Here is a 22,864-nt window from a genome sequence, read left to right as displayed (position 1 = left end):
CTTTCAAAATAGCATATATATATGTATATATAAGTATGCCCAAGTGTTTTAGTGTTTTTCCCGATTTTTAAAGATTTTTGAAATCAATTTATTGTCCATTTTAGCAGTACAAAACCAATAATTATTCTCAAAATTATCATTTTTGGTGAGTAACTTATTTTATTCTCATATTTATACCAAAATATAGCTAATGTAATTTTTATACATTTTTTACAAATTATTTAGTATTTTAAAAGATAATTGCATGTAATTGCAATTTTAGCCTATTTTACGAATTAATAGCATTTTATAATTATGAAATTGGTTCCAATATTTTTAAATTAATATTTATATATTATTAACTGATCCAGTACTTTTAATTTGCTTTCAAAATCATTTTTTACTATTTTTATAAAACAGAAAGGGAAAACTGGTTTTTTAAAATCTGGCCTCATTTTATTCCAATTATAGCCAAAATTGGCTCCCCTAACTGACCCAGTTTCGAACCCAATTTTGGGCCAGCCCAATCCCATTTAACCCAACCCTTAACGCGTTTTAAATTACCCGACCCAAGCCCTTTTGATCTGGGTCGTTGATCTCTGAGATCAACGGCTCCTATCCACCCTTCCATAATTAAACCTAAACGACTACCCTAATCCCCTCATTCTCTTGTCTCAGCCGCCTCCAAACACTCTCCTCTCTCAAACTCTCTCGAAGGTTCCTGAAACTCTAATCGTCCTCTACCTCAAACTCACCGGAATCCATGGCCTCTCAAGCCATGGATGGCCTACACTCATTTCCCTCTGCTCTTGAACGCTTGGTGTTCGAAGTTTCGAGGTCGGACCTCGATGGTGTCCGTTCAGATCTTCTCCGATTCAAGGGTCTATGGCCTCACCGACCTTGCTCCGGCGTATCCAAGCATTATGAGCCTATGTCTGACTTATCCGACTTAGATCAGACCTTTTCCAAGCCTTTCTCGCCTTAGGGTTCCTCTGAAACCCTAGCTATTCGAGGTTTTCTCTGATTTTTTTCTTAGATCTGTTCTATATTTTTTTCGGAATACTTTTTAGGTTTAATTGAATAGTACTGATTTTCCTTAAGCCAAGATCTTTCCCATCTTCCTGACCTGGTTCATTCACATGAAATCTTCAATTTCTGATTTTACTGGTTGTTGATTGATTGCCTTTCCTTATTTGCACAAACCGTGTGCTATCAGACTTTTTCCTTAAATAAATCTCTGTGTATTTACCCTTCTTGTGCTGCTTTGGAAAAGTGTTTGATCAACCTCTTTCCTTAATTATTTTACCCGTTTCAAATCAGAATCCCTTAACTAAAGGGAAACTTGTGTAATTGATTGACAACTGATTTTTTTAATTATTCTCCTACCTTATTCTACTTGCCTTCTACACTATAAAAAGGGCACGACTCCTTTTTCACCAAGACACCTTGAATTCGACACTTTTCAGACACTTTCAATTACACAACTCTAAATTCAACACTTTTACACACATAATCTCGTAGCTCTCTTCTAAAATCTTCTGACTATTTGCTTGCAATTTGGCTTTACAAGACTACTGCTTTCTTTTCTTGTTTCCCTGAAACTGGTATGTTCTAATTTAGTTTTCAGCCTCATCCCAATATGTTTATGTTACAGTTTCTACAATCCTGTCTACTTTGCTATCTATGCTCAGTGTTAAATATGTATGTTGTTCTCTTTGCATCTGTTTCTGCTGTGAATCCCTGTACCCCTATTCCCTTCTAAGTGTTTGAGTTAAAGTTCAAAACATGGCAACATCCAAATTGCTGCTCATGTCTGGACCTGATCCTTTAAGGGATCCTAACTCCCAAACAATGTGGCTAACAGGCTGCTTGGGGTGTGCCAGCACTTCCAATTGTTGTGTATGACCACCAGCCTATCTCTGCTTCCCCCCAGAATCCCCTCTTTGCACTTACACTCTCTCCTAGCTTCTAAGTTCTGCCCCCCTCCTATGAGCCTTGCTTTGGGACCTTGAGTTCCCTCTGAACTTGGACATTTGAGGGCTGGCCCTTCCACACTACACTATAACTCAATTCTGCAATGTATTTGGGTGTAAGCACTGCCCGGAGTCCATCTGAGACTCTTAGGGAACTTAGATACATCCCAAATAAGAGAAAGGCTTTGAAAATTTGATCTTTGGAGTTGGTTTATTTCATGCTTCAGATAGAAGTCTTAATCAGGCTGTCCTTGGTTGGAATTTTTAGTTTTCTGATGTAATTTTATTCCTCTTCTTATTCAATTCTAGGCTGTAATAATCTTGTAATAACTATTGGGGTTTTTAGTGAAAATGGGAGGGTCAATCATGCATGCAAAAGGAATAGATATCATGTTCATAGGGAATTATCATGCTTCTACCCTCATATCCTGCTTCAAACTTTCATTTCTGTATTTTACATAGAAACCATGTCTATAGCTTCTGCATTTCATACAGAAACCATGTCTGTAGGCTTCAGCACTTCTGCATTTTATAGATATCCTGCCTGTGATTCTCCTCCTATAAAAAAGGGGTCTTTGGCACCTTGTAAGCACGGCTGTTCCAATTGTTCACACGAAATATACTAGAACTCTCTCTCTTTCCTCTCTAACATACTCTTGCGACATTGTTGCTCTTATTTATTGCTTTCTTACTTGTTCTTCATTTATTGTTTATCATTGGTTATAAAGAGCCTTCGCTGATTATTTTACAACTATTAGCCCTTCCCCGATTGCCCTTAATAGCTCGAGCCCGAGCCCAGGAACCAACCTCGAGGCCTCGTATCGGTCAATCCGAGGCCGCGATCGGCTAGCTCATCGGTTTAATCATTACTCTATTTTAGCTCGCATTTCGTCTTTAAACTTCATACACTTAGCATCATCTGCTTAAACAACTAGCATAAAAATAGATCACGTATTTTTAGAGTCCCATCAACAAATTTAATTGTCATTACTATTTTCACGGTAAACAGATATTCAATACAAAAAAAAGGAAATGAAGAAATGAGTGTGTGCAACAACTGTAGCTCCAAAACTTGTATTTGCTACTCAAAGAATGCCAAACATATGTTTCCAATCAGCTAGGTCGTGTGTAAAAGGGTTTGGGTCCAAAAAATGTGAAATTACAGAAGTGCCTAGAACGTAAGCTCAATCTTCGCATTTGTGAACCTTGACTATACTGTTGACCATCGCATTTGCGATTTGGATGTTTGCATTTGCGAACTAGGCCCTGTGCACTTGTTTTTGCATTTGCGATGGAGGAGTTCTCATTTCCGTAGGTTGACTTGTTTGGTTGACTTCGCATTTGCGATCCTAACATCGCATTTGCGACTTCTGCTATAATAACCGAAACTTCGCAAGTGCGATCTTCAGCTCACATTTGCGATATCTGAGGCCATTTTCCAGAATTCTTCTTTTCAGCTTATTTTTGACTTGGTTTCTTTCCTGATTACTTCTAAAACACATAAACCTACAAAATAGAAGTAAATGACACCGATTACACTATGCTATCAAGCAAGCGTAGCAAAAATCCACGATTAAGGAAGAGATAAGTTGGTAAAAACCAACCTATCAACGAACTAACAAGTAAAGAAGATAAATAACATATATAAAGAAACTAAATAAATAGCGAGGTAATAAAGAAAGAAACGAATACGGTAAACCATAGCTATATACTTCCACAAGAAACTCCAAGAAAGCCTTTCAAAAATAATGACAAAACCGTATAACCGAGTCCATAATCAATATAGTAAAATAAGGAATAAGAGATATTGGACAAATGGCTCGACATCACTCTTCGTGCTTTTACTCTCAACGTCACAAGTAAATCATAATAGCAAGCACGAAAACACCATTCGTGCATATTTACTCTTTTGTCTCAAGCACGGGAACACCCATCGTGCAATGACATCAATATACAAAGGAAGTGCAGCATCACAATTCATGCACAATCACTCTTTCTCACAAACACGGTATCACCCTTCGTGAAACTCACTCTATCTATTCAAGCATAAACACGTAAAGTAGTACCAAGCAAGGTAGGAAACACAAATAATATCAAGAAGAGTGATTGAACATAGCTTGCCATATATGAAGTAATCATAACTTTACACTAATAGCTGTCGCGCCCCCTTTTTCCCTCCGAGGAGAGGAGTTCTGGTTTCGACATTCATGGAGGTGTAATGACTCATTTCCTTTTGGGAATCGGGTATTACGTTTTGAAGAGTCGCCACCCAACAATTTTAAATGTGCGTTAGGGCACCTACAGGGTTCATCTACAATTACATTTGATAACCAGAGATAGGGTAAGGGCTTGAAATTATCCTAAGGGAGGTGTTAGGCACCCCTCAGGATCCACTAGTGTGGTTCCCGGCCAGATAGGTTTTTGTAAATTGGTGCAATTAGCAAGTAGATAAGTAAGGATCACATAGCAGGGGATTTAGGTAGAAATACACAAGCGTTTGAAAAGCGATTAATAAAAGCAAGATTTTGAAAAGAGTTATAATCTAAGCATGCTTATGAGTGTAGAGGGGTCCTAGGTTTGTCTGTAATATGGATCACATCAGTACAATGCCTGGCAATCACTCCTTAGAAAGGGGCTTAGCGCACCGGTCATCATATCCATATCTACCCTTTTCCACCCGTGAAGGTAATTAAAGCGAGGTTTGGTCTCGATTCTTATTTCATGTTGTTACCTGTCCCTTCCTATCAGTTCCGGAGGTTAGGACTTCCTATAAGAAGGAGGTTCTAGGCAGACCCTCAGGTTTAAAGGCAAAATACTAAGACGACATATAAAACAGGCAGGACTGCATTTAAAGGGGGGAAAAACACAGAAAACGAATAGGAGGTTCAAATATACCTCCCCAGATAATGCACATAGACAACGTGACCTATACACAATTAAAGTCTGAATTTAAAATTTTAAAGCAGGGTGTTTGAGTAATAACATCAGAACCAGATTTATCACATGACTCAGAAAAGAAGTCCAAATCAGGTTTGCTTACTGATTTTAACAGTTGATAGTTAAACAAAGGCATTTCTAGTTAAGGGTATTACCTAAGGCTTGCCTAGGCGTAAAGCAATATGCAGTAGTTATTCAGAGTTGTTGAGACAGTTGGGGATTATTTTACCCTAAGAGCATGTTGTTCTAGTTGTAGAGATTGTTGTAAAACATCAAAGTATGAAAATTGTTACTTTACTACCTTTTTCATGAGTTGATAATTAACTAGGCGTTTTTAAGAAAAATGCAAAAAGGATCCTAGAACATGTTTTCTAATATGCACATGCAAATGACAGAGTTCTTAAGGCATGGTTTCTAGATGAAAGAGTTGCAAAATTATTAAGGAACAACTTCATGAGTAACAGTTTTTTGTTTCATTTATTCGTCCTAGAAGCAGGATTTCTAAGTGATGGATACGAAGCATGGGTTAATGAATGAGATGCTGAAGCAGGAAGCATGAATCCTAAGAACATGGTTTCTACTGCATTGTATGAATTCTAAACATGATTTCTATTGCACAACTTGGAATATAAACCTAATAACATGCTTTCTACCCTTTAAAAACTATAGCATGCATATTGTCCAATCCCTCCAGTACTTGTTTACAAATTATTACAGACCATGCGATTGAATTACATAAACAGAAACGAAAAATAAGAGGTTACAACAATAGGAAGCCTGATTCTGACTTCCTCTCTAAGTTACGTAATAAACCACCTCAAATGCTAATATTGTTCCAACTTTCCCTCATATCTGGGTGTGCCAGAGTTCCCTAAGGACCTCAAGGAGTCCCGGGCAGTGCTCACACCTAGATTTTATGGCTAAGACAGAGTAAATGCAGTGCGGAAAAGGCCAGCTTTCATGCATCCAAGTTCAGAGGGAGCTCAAGGGTCCCAAAGCAAGGCTCACACAAAAGGGGCAGAACCTAATAACCTAAGAGTATAGTGAAAGTGCTTGACACAGAATCAAAGGAGCAGAGTTGGAAAACAATCTTGAAAACTGCACGTTTGAAATAAGTTTGTAAAAATAGCAGAAGGATTGCTTAGTGAAAAATATTTTGTTTGAAAGAGAAAGAGGATAGGGGCAACATCAACACATGCAGAATAGGTTCAAATAACAGTGCAGTTTCAGGAGTTTCAACCAGGGAAGTAGGGGTCGGGGACGCAGAGGGTCCAAATTAAAACACATAATTATTCATGAATCAAGTACATTAGGAGACATGCTCGTTGAAGGACATAACAGGAACAAGTAAACATACTAATTACATTTGAACAATAGAGGGCAGAATTTTAAGCATGTTGAGTAAAGCAGTAAACAAAAGTGCAACAGTATGAGTCATTAATTCATTGCTGAAAGGGACAGTGATTGACAACAAGGGAACACATAGGTTTGAGTTTCAGAATTTAAACTAGGGACATACCAGTTGAAGAAACAAAGTGCAGGAAAAGAAAAGTAAAGCAATCAGAATTCCACAGTCTAGCCTTGGCTTTCAGCGGGCCAGACAAAGCAGTAGCACTAGTAGAGAAAGAAGGAGAGTTTGAATGTGTAAGTGTGTGTTTTGAACTCAGTTGTTCGTGTCCTTTTCAAATGAAAACATTGGGGTATTTACATCTATAAAAACGAGTAGAGAATAAGGTAATGTCGATGCCCCCATTTTCTTCTCGCGAAATCAGGTTTATGACATTTGGGAGGACAACTCGTTTTCTTTTGGGAATTGGGTTTGAATTGAAGAGTCGCCACCTAATGATTAAGTGCATTAGGACACTAAGGAGAATTTTGATTTAGAAAACCAGAGATTGGGTAAGGGCTTGAAATTATCCCGAGGGAAAGGTGTTAGCCACCCCTCGAGATCCACTAGTGTGGTTCCCGGCCATACTAAATTGTGACTTTAAGTGCAAACAACAAGTAGACAAGCAAGAATTACAAATACGAGGGGGTTTTCATGTAATGGTTGCAAGAAATTGAAATTAAAAGAAGTTAAAGAAGCTGGAATTTAAGAAAAAGCAGTTTTGAGTTTTGAATAGATAAACCAGTAAAGAGAAAGGGTTTTCACATAATTATGGTAAGTAATTGAAATTAAGAGAAGTTGAAGAAGCTAAAGTTTGAGAAAAGCAGTTTTTTCGTTTTTTGAAATAAAATGAACAAGCAAAGGGAGGGGGTCCTAGGTTTACAAATAATATGGATCACTCTACACAAAACCCGGTAACCGTTTATACACGTGGTGTATCGCGTGGTCATCATATCCATATCTACCCTTTCCCACCCCGTTAAGGTATTAAACGCGGAATGGTCTCGTTTTACTTATTGCATGCTATTACCCGCCCCCATCCTATCAGTCCCGGAGGCATTTGGGACTACCAATCCTAAAGGGAAGGGTGATTTGGGCTATTTGTGGTTTTAAAAGGATAAAACTCTAAGGCGACAATAAAAAACACGTAGAGCAGATATGGGGAAACACATAACAATTAAAGGCTCAAACAGGCCTCCTCAACTTAAAGACAGATTGTTTAGCATGTCTTGCACATACTGGTTATGGTCTTGATTAAACTTAAGAGTTGTGGTAGACCGATCTATTACTCATTTTAAATAAGAAACCCGAATCAGGCCTGCTTGCCGGTTGTAGTTAATAGAATCTGATTAGATTAACTAGTTTACCTTATGGCTTGGCTAGGTGAAACCTATAGGCATGATATCTATTAATGCGAAAGTATACTGATTTTAAAGAAGAGGACTTGTTACAAACGTAAATTCTACAGATGTTAAGCATTGCTACTACTGCTTTTAGATTGATAGGCAAAATAGACGATTCAGATTTAGTTGATAGCTCCTATAGGCATGATTTCTAGGTGCTAATGATTTTAAAACGTTTACAGTCGAAATAAAAGTGCAGAAGTCCTATAGGCATGGTGTCTAGAATGTTGTTTGTTATATAAACCTATAAATATGTTTTCCTAGTGATAGATGCATATGCAGAATTCAGGAAGTCCTATAGACATGTTATCTATGTGATATACAGAAATGCGGAAACCTATAGACATGGTTTCTATATGAAATGCAGAATGTATAGTTTCTATAAAATGCAGAAGTGTAGAAACATATAGGCAGGATTTCTATAAAAATGCAGAAGTGTAGAAACTTATAGCATTAATTACAAAGATAGGGGGATGGGACAACTAGATGACACTAGACTCTGCCAACACTAGCTGCATACCTAGGGAACTCCCCATTCCCATCATGCCTGTTGATACCCAATTTTTCCCTATGTATTTTTTGTACCCAAAATACTTCCAAAATAGCATATGTGTGCAAATATAAGCACACCCATGAGTTTTGGTATCTTTCATGATTTTTAAACCAATTTATTGCCTGTTTTAATACCTCAAAAATCCAAAATTATTCCCAAATTATCATTTTTGGTGAGTAACTTATTTCATTCTCATGTTTACACCAAAAAATAAGTAAGGTAATTTTTGCATATTTTTTTAAAAATTAATTTGGCATTTTTAAAGCTAAATTGCATATAATTGCAATCATAGCCTATCTTGTAATTTTTAGCATTTTATAATTATAAAATTAATCCCAGCATTTTTAAATTAATATTTATACAATATTTATTTACCCAGTACTCTTAATTTACTTTTAAAATTCTGTTACTATTTTATAAAAAATTAAAAATGGAAAATTGGCTATTTACGATTTAGCCCTAATGCATTTCAATTATAGCCAAATTGATAACCCAATTCAGCCCCAATTTGAGCCCAAATCACCCCAGCCCAATTACCCAATCAACCCGACCCAGTACCCATTAAATCAAACCCGCCCGCTTTTTTTTAATCTGAGTCGTTGATCATTTTTTATCAACGGCCCAGACCTCCCCTTTCCTTTTTTAATTTCAAACGACCCCAAATCCTACCCCATTCCTCACAATACGCCGCCTTTGAATCCTCCTTTTTTCTCAACTCTCTCTGAACTCACCTCAAACCCTAGCCGCCGCCTCTCACCGAAACCCTAATCCATGGCTTCCCTGACTCATCGGAGGCCTATACGGCCTCCCATGGCTTCTATGCGCTCATCTATGAGGTCCTATGACCAGATCTTGAAGGGGTCTCGACCAAGCCGTTGCTCGATGGCTGTTCTCCGGTCGCCTTCAACATCTGTCCGGCCAGCCATGGCCATTCGAGCTCGATCTTCGACTATCCTGCCAAGATCTGGAGTTTCCAAAGCCTTTCTCATCGCCTGGGTTTTTTATGAAACCCTAGCTCTAAGGTTCCTTCTATTTATTTCTTAGATCTGCTCCAATATCTATATGTGTTTGAACGTTATGAGCTTGTTTCTCAAAATTTTCCCAATTTTTTGCTTTCAAAACTCTATGTTCTTTTAACTATGGTTTTAGGTTAAGTTATTTCGAAGTTCCTCTCTTATTCTTGGCATGTTTCTGACTTTGTTGTTTGTTTTCCTTATCTGAGTAAGCATGTTGAAAACCCTAATTTTGTGATTGTTTGAGTCTGTTTGTTAAGATTTCATTCAATTCATACGCGGATCATCTCTAGGTTGGTTTGATGTTAAAACCCCTAATTTTGGGAATTTATTCGAGTTCATGAGCCTTTCTGTCTGGTTTACTGAAAACCCTAATTTTTAAGGGTTTCACTTGGGACTCTGAAATTGCTTGTTGTTTCACCTGTTTGTCGTCTCTAAACTCAACTGATTTGAAAACCCTAGTCTCTTTGGGAGGCTATTCAAAGTCCTGTGAGGTTGTTTGTGCATGCTTGTATGTTTGAAATTATTCAACTTGATGCCTTGTTCTTTTCTCTATATGTTCTACGCTTGTGATTCTCACTCGACTCTCTGCATGTTTTCGACTCCTTCTCTCTCTATTACACCTTGAAGCCTAACTAACATGCTATGAATGTCTGCTCTATGCTATTGTTGCATGATGTTTCTTTTGCCATAACGTCGCCTCACATGTCTGATATTTGTGCATGCATTATATACTGAGTACCTCCTGTGATTTATCTAACTCGAAATTGATTTCAAAAAACTTTTCCTTCCTTGAGATCCTGATTTTACTAGCCTGTCAAAGTCTAATTGATTCCTTTTCCTTTGATTGGCCCCACTGAATCTTTCCAAAAATAATTTCAAATCCTGTACTTAGACTTAATTGCCTATTGTATGACTTTACTGTTTCTTTTATGGAAACAACCATTTTGCTTGCAAGGCTGGTTCTCCTTTCCTTATTTGGATACGGTTAGTATCCGTTTGAATAAGAATTCCCTGATTAAAGGGGAGTCTTATACTAATTGATTCTGATTTGTGACCATGCCATATTTGTGTTAGATTTGTACTTGTTACCTTATTTCTCTACACGTTTTCAAAGCTATAAATATCTCCTCCCTTTTCTTTGAACACACGAACACAGAACGCAATCGGAGTCCACAAGTCACTCTCACTTAAAAACTCTTTCTCTTTTACTTGTGCTGCTGTGGACTTTGTTTACTCTACTTTCTCCTGCGCTCTTTTGCTTCTCTACTGGTATGTCTCAGTTAGTTTACATGTCTCCACCACAATGTGTTTACTTCTGCCCACTTCTGTCCAATTCTTTTAGTTGACATTTGTTTCTAGCATATTGTAACATGTTCCCCCCCCTTTCCTTTGTAATTCAGTATTTAAATTATGTATGCATCCTGTCAGTTGTTTGTCATGAATTTGATACTTTATGAATCCCAAACCCTCATACCCCTTTATAGGTGAGTTATGGTTCGGGGCATGACAACACTCTAATATTGTTGTCCATGATTCTGGATTGGATTCTTTGAATCCCAAACTCAATCAGTTCCCATTCCCTTTCCCCCTTTATGTGTTGTTGAGCTTTAGACTTGGGTCTGGCAGTGTCCTAATCACTATCCAGACTCTGGTCTGACCTTCAAGGGTCTGCTCTTAATGTGTTTGACCAAGCAGGTGGTCAGAGGTGTGCCAGCCTACTTTGTAGCTAGGTATGACCACCACCTGTCATGGCCTCCCAATTCCCTTTCACTTTGCACCTACTCTTAGCTATAAGTTCTGCCCCTCTCTTGCAAGCCATGCTTTGGGACCCCCGAGCTCCCTCTGAACTTGGATGCATGAGAGCCGGCTCTTCCACACTGCACTATTCTAATTCTGGTAGTATCCTGGGTGTAAGCAATGCCTGGAATCCCTGAGATTCCTTGGAACTTTGAAGCACCTTGGATAAAGAGAAGGCTTTGGAAATCTGGATCCCGGAAGTGGCTCAATCGCATGTTATTAGACATTAAGGTTGAATTAGGCTACTCGGATCTAGCTGTTAGCTTTTGATGTATCCTTTAATTTCCAGTTTGATCATTAGGTTGTTAATAATTTTGTATGACATCGGGGAGTATAGTAAAGGGTGTGGGAGAGGTCTTTACTTTTCTTGTATCCCAGGGGTAGAAATCATGAATTAGGATTTTATTCAAACTAGAAATCCTGCTTATAGGGTCATTAATACTGATTCAATCACATAGAGACCATGCCTATAGGATTTAACTCTTAACTTTACCGCAAAAATCACCTAGAAAGCATGTCTATAGGATTTAACATTCATGTTCTATAATGACACATATAGAGATCATGTCTATAGGCTCTTGCATTTCTACATATATAAATGTCATTAGGCAAACCGTTTATAGGCTTAATAACAAAGTTGCGTATAAGACATCATGTGTATAAGACTCTTATTGATATCAGGAAAGGGTGTTAAAATCAGTAAACATATAGAAAGCATGCCTATAGGAAACCTCGTCTTTAATAGCATCATTCGTTCTTAAACAGTATCGATTGCTGGAACTAGTGTCTTTATTAAAACTGGTAATTTTCTACTTCTGAAGCCCGCTAAAATTGGTAAACCTTTTTCCTATAGCCAATCTGCACTCCCCCGAAACTCGTAAACCTTTTAATCAGTCTTCATCTTTTCTGAAATAACTGGTAACTCTTTTCTAAAATCGGTTTGCATCTTTTCTCTTTGTTTAAACTGATAATTCTTTTTTCTAAAATCAACTTGCATCTTTTCGGAAACTACCGGTACCTATTTGCATCTTTTTCCTGAAATTAATAGATCATACGCCTAGGTTTTTTATTTCAACTCATAAACAAGGGTTGGCTAATTAATGAATTGGGTCAGTCCCTGACAATTGTATCCGAGTTGCCTAATGCAGACTCTCTGTTTAAATACATGTGTTGAACCAGTCCGCTCGCTGCTTAATTTAATCTAAGACCAAATCAGTATTTGTCAAGGCATGCTAAACTAAATGATTGTTTGACTTCTGGGGTTAATTTGAGCCTTGTATGCTTGCTTGTCCTCCCCTTTTACTTGATACTTGTTTTGAATGTCGAGCTAGAATTTTATCCTTTAAACTCTACAAAGGCCCATATCCCTTTCTTCCCTTTTAGGATTAGAAGTCCTAATACCCCGGGACTAATAGGATTGGGACGGGTAGTAGCATGCGATAAGTAAACGATACCGTTCCGCGCTTTAATACCTTAACAGGGTGGGAAGGGTAGACATGGAGATGATGATTACACGTTAACACTCCGCGTACAATTGAGTACCAGTGTTGTGCGAATGATCCATGTAATGTATAAACCTAGGACCCCTTTCTCCTTCTTTATTAGTTTAATAAAATTTTCTGAATCTTTAAAGCTATTGCATTTTCAATTCTTGCTTCTCGCATGATATTTTTGGATTATTTGCACTAAGTACTTGACCTTTTTCTCCACTTGCACGTTTTTACAAAATTGCTCCTTTAAAATTCAGAACTTCTTTTAATCTTTTGTGCTTCTTGTACTTGTTTATTTTTTACATCTAAAGTCACAATGGTAGCATGGCCGGGAACCACACTAGTGGATCTTGAGGGGTGCCTAACACCTTCCCCTCGAGATAATTTCAAGCCCTTACCCAAAACTCTGGTCTGCATCTTTAATTCTTCTAAAAGTGTCCTAATGCACTATAATCATTAGGTGGCGACTCTCCAAACTCTCAAAAAACCAAATTCCCAAAGCGGGAAAAGAGTTGTCTTCCCAAATGTCGTGAACCCGATTCCGCGAGGAAAAAGGGGGTGTCGATAATGACCACGGCCAGCATTGTCATTAGGTCGGGCGCCAACGATCCTCGAGGGAGGGAATTCGACCATGGCCTCGCAGCCTCGAGGCCTCAAGATGATCTTCAGAAGTGCTTTAATGACGAGAAATTGGACCCTCCGATTTTGCCGTATACAGATAGTCTCCGTGTTTCATAGAACGAAGTAATAGGAAACGATTTTAAGCCTTCGCTCCCAGGACATCATCGCCATAAAGTCGGCCTATTAGAGCATTAAATGCAATGCCCCAAAAATCCGTGCAAGGGTCGCCGTCAAATGCGACTACCGAGGAACCCACGAACCGTTGTTGGCTCGTCCCTTCCGTTGCCTGTGTGGTTCATATAAATATATCAATCATTTGATAATCCTTATTTTCCTAGTGTCTTCAAGTTCGAGAGTCCAAGACCCATCATCTTTTACACTTTTCCATCTTACTTTCTTAGAGAAAATTTTACCATCGCAATGGCTAGAACTTCAAGTACGGTTCCTCGACAGAACGAAGTTTCCTCTTCATCTCGGTCGTCCAAGGAGAAAGCAAAAGTGATACACACTCAGGGGCAATGTACTCCCCCTGATCTTGATATGTCGAAAGATTATACGATCGATAAACCCCCTTCTACACCTGGCCGATGCGAGCACGTGTCCCGATACGTCAGTGTCGTGATCGATACAAGGATGGTAAAAAGGGACTGCCGATGGGGGGAGACAGTTGAGATGGAAATTCCTGATTTTGACGGGAACTTAACGGACTACAAAACCGGTTTCCTGCACGTATATACTTATCCCTTTACCTTGGGTCCGGTCGATCCTTCTGGGTCCCCTCCCGTGGAGATAGATTCGGTCATCCTCGACTTTTATGATAAATATCAGGTGACGCTCGGTCAAATCCATCCCTCTTTTTGGAGGATAGTCTTGATGCTCCGCTACTTCACCGATGAGGTTAGGGACGAGATCTTCACCCTCAATCATTTGATCAGGATGTACAGCCCCCGGTTCTATCGAGGCTTGATTAGGCTTCGTCATCGATCCAAAAAATCATTTTTCTCGAGCACCGATGAGGAGAAAGATCGGGGATGGATGAGTAGGTTTGATCGGGTTAAAACCTCGGACTTCATACTGGCCGGGAGGATTTCTCGGAGAGGTGGAACACGCAGCGTAAGCATTTTTCCCTTCAGACATGTTTTGTGATCTCCTTCCCTTTCTTCCGAAAAAGATGACCTCTTTTTTGGTTTTTGCAACTGCCGCTTGGTATCCTGAAGCGGTCTCGGATCAGCCGGGGTGGATCGAAAGGTTGGACAACAAGTTTCCATACTTCGCTCGATCTTGGACTGACCTGGCCAAGACGCGGTGGGTGGCCAAGAACCATGGTAAAGTTTCTCTTACCGCCTACGTCTTAGCCTTATGCTTTTTCCTGTACCTTCTTGTGCTGATAAGTTATGCGCTCGCAGGCCTTGGTGAGAATGTGTTTCTGAGATCGCCTCCTGGCAGAGAGACGACGGTTTTGGGGCCTGTCAAAGGCAATAAAAGGAAAGGCAAGGAGGCTGCCGACCCTTCCGTAAGGAAGAAACTCAAATCACGCAGGCCTCAAACCACCGTTAAGATCCCCGCTTCTGCTTTCGAAGCAAGCCTCGATACCGGAGAAAAAAATGAAGATGAGAGCGAATACCATTTGGAGGAGAGGCCGAGGTCGGACGTGGGAGCCCCGCATGTACTTCAACCGGAAGCCGCTGAATCGGATATGGCCGATTCAGGTTGGTCCCACGCGGCGGGGACCCTCGAGGAGGGTATAACGTGGTTCCCGATCCCTCGGCCGGACGCGATGCATCTTCTGATAGGGGGACCATAGCCGCCGCTCCCAAAGGATCTAGGCTCGTAGCTTTGCGGGGGCAGGAGTTTCCCACCGAGGACCTCTACGACTTGTGTGATTTTGGCTCGTGCCTTCGATTCTCATCAGGGGAGATAAGGGATGCTCAGGATGTAAACACCGCCAAAGCGGGGATTCCTCTCAAAGGGGGAGGCTCACTTGGCAATATTTTTGATGATGTTAGCGATAACATCGGTTTTGACGTTCCTGATGCCGTCAAGGCGGCGAAGAGATTCCTGCAGCAGGTGATAGCTATCTTTCTTATATCCCTTTCAATTTAGAGTGTCACTCTTCGTCTTGTTACTATTTCGTTGTGCCACAATGTAAGGAGATGTATGATCACGCCCTCTCCAGGTTTCACGAGGGGCTTTCATGCAATGAGAAGGAGCTTGGTAGGATTGCCTCAAGACTACGAGAGGCAGAGGCCTATTTTGTCAAGAAGGAGAAAGAGTCAGGCGAGCTTCGAGCTACTTTGGAGGGAGTGCTCCGGGAGAAAACTGATCTCGTTGAGCAGGTATTTTGCCTTGCACAAGCCCGACCTTCACTTATGTAGTTCGACATCACCTGGCTTACTTTTTCTTTTGTAGGTCGAGCAAAGGGACTCGCAGATTGGGCAGCTGGATGCGGAGAACCTCGGGCTGTGGAAGCAGAACGAGATAGCGAGCTCGGAGTTGGCATCGACCCACGACCTTCTCAAGAATGCTCGAAAGGAGATTGTTGCACTGGTTGCGGCTAAGTCCGAGATTGAAAGAAATGCTGCTATTTATCTGAAGGATGCAGCCATGGCGCATCAAATAGCCCGTGACGTATCGATAGCGACCGAGCATAAATTAGCTCGGGCTATTAAACATGCTAGGGTGGATGCGAGGAGAGAAACCTTGGAAGAGATCGAGGCCAGAGGTGTCGATCTGTCAGTTGATCTTGAGGAGGCCCGTGAGTCAGAGAGAAAGTTGGCGCTCTTGCTTGCCCCAGATGAGGGCAAAGATAGTGGTGATGAAGAGTAGGCCTCATGTCGCTTTGCTTTCTCCCTTTTTTTTCTTTTGTATGCAATCTCGGGGAAATGAATTTTGTAGAGATATCTCTTGTAAATATATTTTTGGCAATGCAAACAGGGGGTTTTTCTTCTTACAGTCTTTTCATTCTTTTTACCTCGCCGCTCTCGCGGAGTTGTTCTTTGATTTTTGACGTTAACTCTTCAAAAACCGTACTCGGAGCGACCAGGACACCTAAATCGGGTCATGTCCCAAAGTTAGATCGACAGCTTCTTTAGGGCTGGTGCCAGTGATATCGAGGAGCCCTCGAGGCCTCACTGCTTCTCGAATTTTGCAGGGTAGCAGCATTCGCGCAATCTGGTAAAGGGACCCCGGGGTGATCCTGCCAGTACATTTCCCTAGGAGAGGGTGATGTTAACGTGGCCAGAATTAATTGGCCTTCTGGGTAGGAGAGCAGCCGCTGCTTTGCCCCGATATATTCGTTCACTTGCCTCTCAAGTGGTGATTCTGCTACATTGAGGGACTATTTCTCCCACACAACCTGGCGCTTTGTGCTAGTTCTCCCATTGTTTCAACTCAAAGCCTTTGCCCAAATCTATATCTTTCCATTCTTATTTTATTGTAGCCATGGCTGTTACGTCGACGTCTGACCACCAAGGAGAGGGGAGTTCTGCCTACGCTCCGCATTCGGTCGGTGGTACCCCGCCGGTGTCCGGTGAGCGGGCCTCTAGTTGCTTTGCCTCGAGGAGAGACATCATGCTGTGGAGGCCTCCCAATGTTCCAAGTCACCGAGAGCATGTGTCGAGGTTTATCTCATCAGTGGGAGAGGAGAACCTCAAAATGAATAGAAAAGATTGCGGATGGGGAGAAGGTGTGGTACTGTAAGTGCCTTCCTTCGAGGAGAGCATCATGACCTATGCCAAGGGGTTTATGAGCGTGTACACGCATACTTTTGCATCGGGTCCCCCCGAACGGGTCGTGCTTGATTTCTGTCGGGGATATCGGGTTACCTTGGCACATGCTCACCCCTTCATTTAGAAAGTAGTGCAGGCGATAAGATATTTCGCCAACAAGGCCGGGATTGAGTTTACTCTCAGCCATCTCGTGAGGTTATTTCAGCCACTACGCTATCGGGGTTTGATCGCTCTGCAGTGTCGATCCACCCGGGCTCCTGTCGTCAACAGCGAAGAGGACGAGGATCATGGATGGACGAATCGATTCGTTCGAGTTCGAACAACCGATATCATTCCTGGAGAGTTTCTGCCTTTTCCTGAGAAATGGAATTTCACACATTATATCTTTCTGTTCCATTTTTTCTGTTCCATTTTTCTGACTGGAGGCGGGCTCCGTAATTGTATCTTTCTGTTCCATTTTTGTAGCAACTCCTTGGTTGCCGAACGAGGTCCCTGATTTGGCCGAGTGGTCTCGCAAGCTGGCGGCTTGCTCGACTTATGATAAGCGTAGGTGGCGATATTTGTCCAAAGAGAGGTGGGAGGCGAAGCATCATGGTAGGCGCCTGGTGGCTTGTTTCCCGAAAATGGTGCTTTTCTTTTCAGCATACTGACTTAGTCGCCGCAGGTATCAGAGACTTTTCCAAAATGAGGCCATGCCCTCTGGGAGAGGAGGAGAGATTGCCGACCTCAGGTTCGGGGATTGGTGATAAACGGAAAGGGCCCCCAGGTGTGAGGGGGCTTGCAGTGGGGCGAATCCTTCTTCGCGATTTGAACGAGGCGATTCGACCGATCATCTGGCTTCGGAGGACAGTAAGCCATCGGACATTGGCTCGGTCTTTGATGAGGCTCAACGGCTCGGCTTTATGGTAAGCTTTCGCAACCGTTGTAAAATTATTTCGGTCCCACACTCTTCCTTTTTCATTGAATTTTCTTTCGCAGGCCTTTGACAAACTTAAATCCGAGCTACTTCGTTGTGAGGCCCGGTTGTGGGAAGATTCAGATAGGGAGAAATCCCTTGAGCTTCTTTGTGTGAAAAAAGAAAACGAGCCGGTTTCCCTGCGGTGCGAGGCAGATCGGAGCTGGAGCCATGAGAGCTGCCTCGAAAGACGGGTATCCTATATTTCGTGCTGGCGTATGCTCCCCCTTTTATCTTTGGAGATTAATGTTCTGATTTTTCAGTTGGAGAGCAAGACGGAGGAGCTGGAACGGCTTTGGGCCGAAGTTGGCCAGGTCAAACGTGATTTGGACGAGCTGGAGGCTTATGTAGATACCAAGTTGCGGCCAAAGAGAGCGCTCTTGCCATGGTTTCGACCCTTGAGGTACAAATCCGGACCATTCGTGCGAATGAGTCTGCACGAGCGAATATGATCGCAAGGCTCGCGTCTGAGCTCTCGAAGTCGAAGGCCGAGGTGGTGAATGTCTGGGCTGAGGCCGTAATGAATAGTGCTAGGGCGGATCAGAAAGCGCCGGCCTATTTGAAGAGCGCTGTTGTTGCTAGGGCTGAGCTGAGGAGAGCCCTCGATCGTGTGAGCAGTAGCAAAGAATATTGAAATGCAAATCTCAGAGGGAAACTCTCGAGGAAATCCATGTCAGGGGCTTTGATCTCTCGGAAGAAATCGAGCAAGCCAGGGGGAGTACGATGCCAAGTTACTTCTGTCCGATGCCGAAGATGGCGAAGACGGGGCTGCCGGGCCATAGTCCCCAAGGGGGGGGGCATTTACTTTCTTCTTTGCCCTTGTGCATATAGCTTTTATAGTATGTTGCAAACGGAGCTTGTATTTTATCACCTGATATATAAGGGGGAAACCTCGCAGTTTGTATCTTCTGTGTTCCTGTTTGTCAAGATTTTAACCAGGTCAAATCGACCTTTGAGTTAGTAAGAATCCTTAGATTCGTGGTACGGCCCTGGGGCTCATTAGGCTGGCCCGGGGGCTCTTACGCGCTCGGTCGATGCGACCTTTTAGTGTAAGCTGGCGTTTGAGCTCTTATGCTTTTGCTCAACTGTTTTGGGTTTAGTCTTCGAGTCGGGTTTCGACTCGAGCTCATTTGTCCATCAAGATTTTAAGTTTGCATGGGCTGACGACAATGGCTCTTAAGCCTTTGATCGAAGCGATCTTTTATGTGCGTGGCCCTGAGGCTCATTAGGCTGGCGACAATGGCTCTTACGCTTTGCCCTGAGGCATATGCAGTGAACTATTTTGGGTTCTGTCTCCGAGTCGGGTTTCGACTCGAGCTCAATCGACCCTCAAGTTTTCATGTTTGTGCGAGCTAGCGACAACGGCTCTTACGTTTCGGGCCGATTCGGCCTTTTATTGTAAGCTGGAGACAATGGCTCTTACGCTTTGCTCTTAGGCATATGTGTGGGGTGGAGACAGTGGCTCTTACGCCATGGGTCGAAGAGACCTTTTATTGGCTTTGTTTTCCCCTCGTTAAGGACTTTTTGTAGTAATTTTCGTCTGACCCGTTGTCGGTTCGGGAAGAACCTCGATTTCAAGTCATTTCGTGTTGATGATCGAGCACCTCGGGAGGTTTGGCTCGGAGGCTGAGTAGCTCGAAGCCTGTGATTAGGAGCTAACATGGTCGAAGCTCTTTTTGCCTATGTCGAGGGTATCCTATTTAACTGGTTCTTTTCGAAGTAGATTCGAAGTAATGGCCTATGATTTTGTAGCTACAGTCGGGCGTCCCCGAGTCGCATTAGCTTGGCTGGTACAACCATATGACCATGGTCATTTGTGCTTGGCCGGAGCCATTTTGGTCCCGAGTGTAGTAGTTTAGGTGTCTATATCGTGGGTATGCCTTTTCAGGAATCTTACAAGTTCGATATATAGCCTAAAGTTCGGGATCGAGTTTATGCCTGTAGTAAGGTCTTACAAAATTTTCATGCCTTTGAGGTCTAACAGTTTTGTTGATACTTGGTACAAGTATGATTCATGTCTTGCTTGAGGTCTTACAATTTTTTTTGATACTTGGTACAAGTATGATTCATGCCTTGCTTGAGGTCTTACAGTTTTGTCGATACTTGGTACAAGTATGATTCATGCCTTGCTTGAGGTCTTATAGTTTTTGTTGTTGCCTTATATAGGTCTTACAAGACCGAGTCTGCCCGCTTGGGGTCTTATGGCCTCGAGTTTTTTATTGAATGGCGACTGGCGACAGTCTCCGAGTCGTCGGGGTTGTTTTGGCTCGGGAGCTGTTACTCTGCAGCTCGGTATTGCCTCATTGAGGGCTTAGAATTTTGGAGATTCTGACCCTAAGGTCGTACAATTTTTGAGTTTTCCACGCCAGTCCCCGAGTGTTCAGGGAACTTTTGGCCTTGGAGGTGTTTCATGATTTTCACGCTGCCTCGTAGAGGGCTTATGAGTTTGGAGTTTTGACCCTAAGGTCATGCTTATGCCAAATTGTTGACGCCAGTCTCCGAGTATTCGGGACGTTTTTGATGGAGAAATCATTTTGGCGAAAATGCTGAGATTCCTTTGGAGTATGAGATGCTTTGACAAAAGGTGTTCTTTGATTGCTTGGAACAAGTACATGTGTCTCCGCCCTCGGGGGCCCGGCTATGCGAACACGGTTCACTCGACCATTTGGCCCGGTACATCATTTTCCTATTTGGACCCCATTTGGCATTTTTTTGGCTTTTCCGAGGGGATGATATTCTGGGGGGATGCCCTCCAGTGTTCCAGGTTGATTGCAAAAGAAGCCTTGAACATTTGGCTGGATCTTCCTTAGGTAGCATATAGATGTTGCCTCGTTAAAAACCTTGATGGTAAAACCCTTCTTGGGATGGAAACCCGGCCGAAGGAAAAGAGTACAATGCATGCTTTCGAAACCTATGGCCTTCGGGTTGGGAAGAGCTCTGGTTGTTTCGATCGGGTGCCTGCATGAGGGTTAGTATGAAATATAAAATGAAAAGGGAGATGATTAACCTTAGCGTGGGATGCGCCGGCGATGTTCCGAGGTCTGATATGTCTCTGTCGCTTGAAATGAGGACGCGGTACGATCCTTTACTATGTTTAATCGGGCTTAGCCGATGATGCAGTTTGCTTGCCCTTTGGTTCTTTCGAGAGTGGAGATTTTGGTGTCGGTGCCACGTCGTGCACCGCGAACATTTCTCTTGCCGCGTGGTGTTCCCCGTAGACGGTTTTAATCCCGTTCTTTGCTGGGAATTTCATCATTTGGTGGACGGTGGATGGCACTGCTCTCATGCAGTGTATCCACGATCGTCCGAACAAGGCGTTGTACCTCATGTCTCCTTCGATGACATGAAATTTGACATTTTGGGTCGTGCCGGCCACGCTGACTGGGAGGGTGATTTCTCCTTTCGTTGTTTCACTTGCCATGTTGAAACCGTTGAGGACTCGAGTGGCGGGCACGATTTGGTCTAACAATATGCGCTGCTTTATTACCCTCGACCTGATAATGTTGGCCGAGCTACCTGGATCCACGAGTACACGTTTTATCTTAAATGTATTCACGAAGAAAGAGATTACCAGTGCGTCATTAATAGGTTGAGACAAGGCCTCGGAGTCCTCTTCGCTGAACGTGAGGGAATCCTCGAGTATGTACCCCCGAGTTCGCTTTTCTCTAGTGATGGATATTTTTGTCTTTCTCATCACGGGCTTCTGGAGATCGTTGACGCCTCCCAAGATCATGTGGATAACATGTTGTGGCTCGTTTGCTTCGTTCTTTTTGGCCGCCACTCTTTCCCGGAACTGATTTTTGGCCCGGTCGCTTAAGAATTCTTGAAGGTGACCTTTATTGAGTAGCCTGTCTACTTCCTCTCGGAGCTGGTAGCAATCTTCGGTCCTGTGTCCGTGCATGTTGTGGAACTCGCATACTAAGTTATAGTTCCTTTGTGAAGGATCCGACTGTACAGGCCTGGGCTATTTGGTGTCTATGATTTTGCTGATGGCGAACACGATATCCGACACATCAACGTTGAAGTTGTATTCTGATAAGCGCGGTGCCCCTGTTGGCCCCGTGTTTCCATCGAATCCGGTTCTGTTAATGAGTCCCCCAGGATTCTGTCCTCGGTTGACAAACCTATCATTGCGAGGCGGGTTGCGCCTCGGGGCGTTTCTCTTGTCTTCGGTGTATGGCTGGTATCTTTCCTTATTTGGCTTTGGATCCTTCGTCAAAAGCCTACTCGGGGATACTGAGCCCGAGGGGGCTCCTAGTTGATCATCCTCGACCATGATCTTTGACTGATATCGGTTGTGGACGTCCGACCAGGTTACGGTGGGATACTCGATCAGATTCTCTTTTAGCTGCCTTGAAGCTACTAAGCTCCGCTCATTCAGGCCTTGAGTGAAGGCCTGGACATCCCAGTCGTCGGAGATCGGTAGTAGTTCCATTCGTTCCGTTTGGAAGCGAGATACGAACTGTCGCAGCATTTCGTTCTCCCTCTACTTGATCTTGAACACGTCAGACTTCCTCGTCGCTACTTTGATGGCACCGGCATGTGCCTTTATGAAGGAGTCTGCCGGCATGGCAAATGATTCTATGGAGTTGGGAGCTAGGTTGTGATACCACATCATGGCCCCCTTCGAGAGTGTTTCCCCGAACTTCTTCAGTAAGACAGACTCGATCTCGTCGTCTTTTAGGTCGTTGCCCTTCACTGCACACGTGTAGGTAGTAACGTGCTCATTGGGTCCGAGGCCCCATTGTATTTTGGGAGTTCTGACATTCTAAACTTCTTTGGAATGGATTTCAGGGCTACTTCCACAGGGAACGGCCTTTGCACGAACTTCTTCAAATCCACACCTTTCAGGACCGGGGGTGCGCCCGGGATTTGGTCGACCCTGGAGTTGTACATCTCGACCTTCTTGTCATTGGCTGCTATCATTTTCTCGCCCGATTCGATCCTTTTGGTGAGGTCCTCGAGCATTTTTATGATGGCCGGATCGGCTACCGACCCATTATTGCTTGACCTCTCCGGTACCTG

The sequence above is a fragment of the Nicotiana attenuata genome, unplaced genomic scaffold (assembly GCF_001879085.1).
Source record: "Nicotiana attenuata strain UT unplaced genomic scaffold, NIATTr2, whole genome shotgun sequence".
Lineage (NCBI taxonomy): Eukaryota > Viridiplantae > Streptophyta > Magnoliopsida > Solanales > Solanaceae > Nicotiana > Nicotiana attenuata.
The sequence above is the reverse complement of the archived record's forward strand: the minus strand, read 5'-3'. Positions refer to the sequence as shown.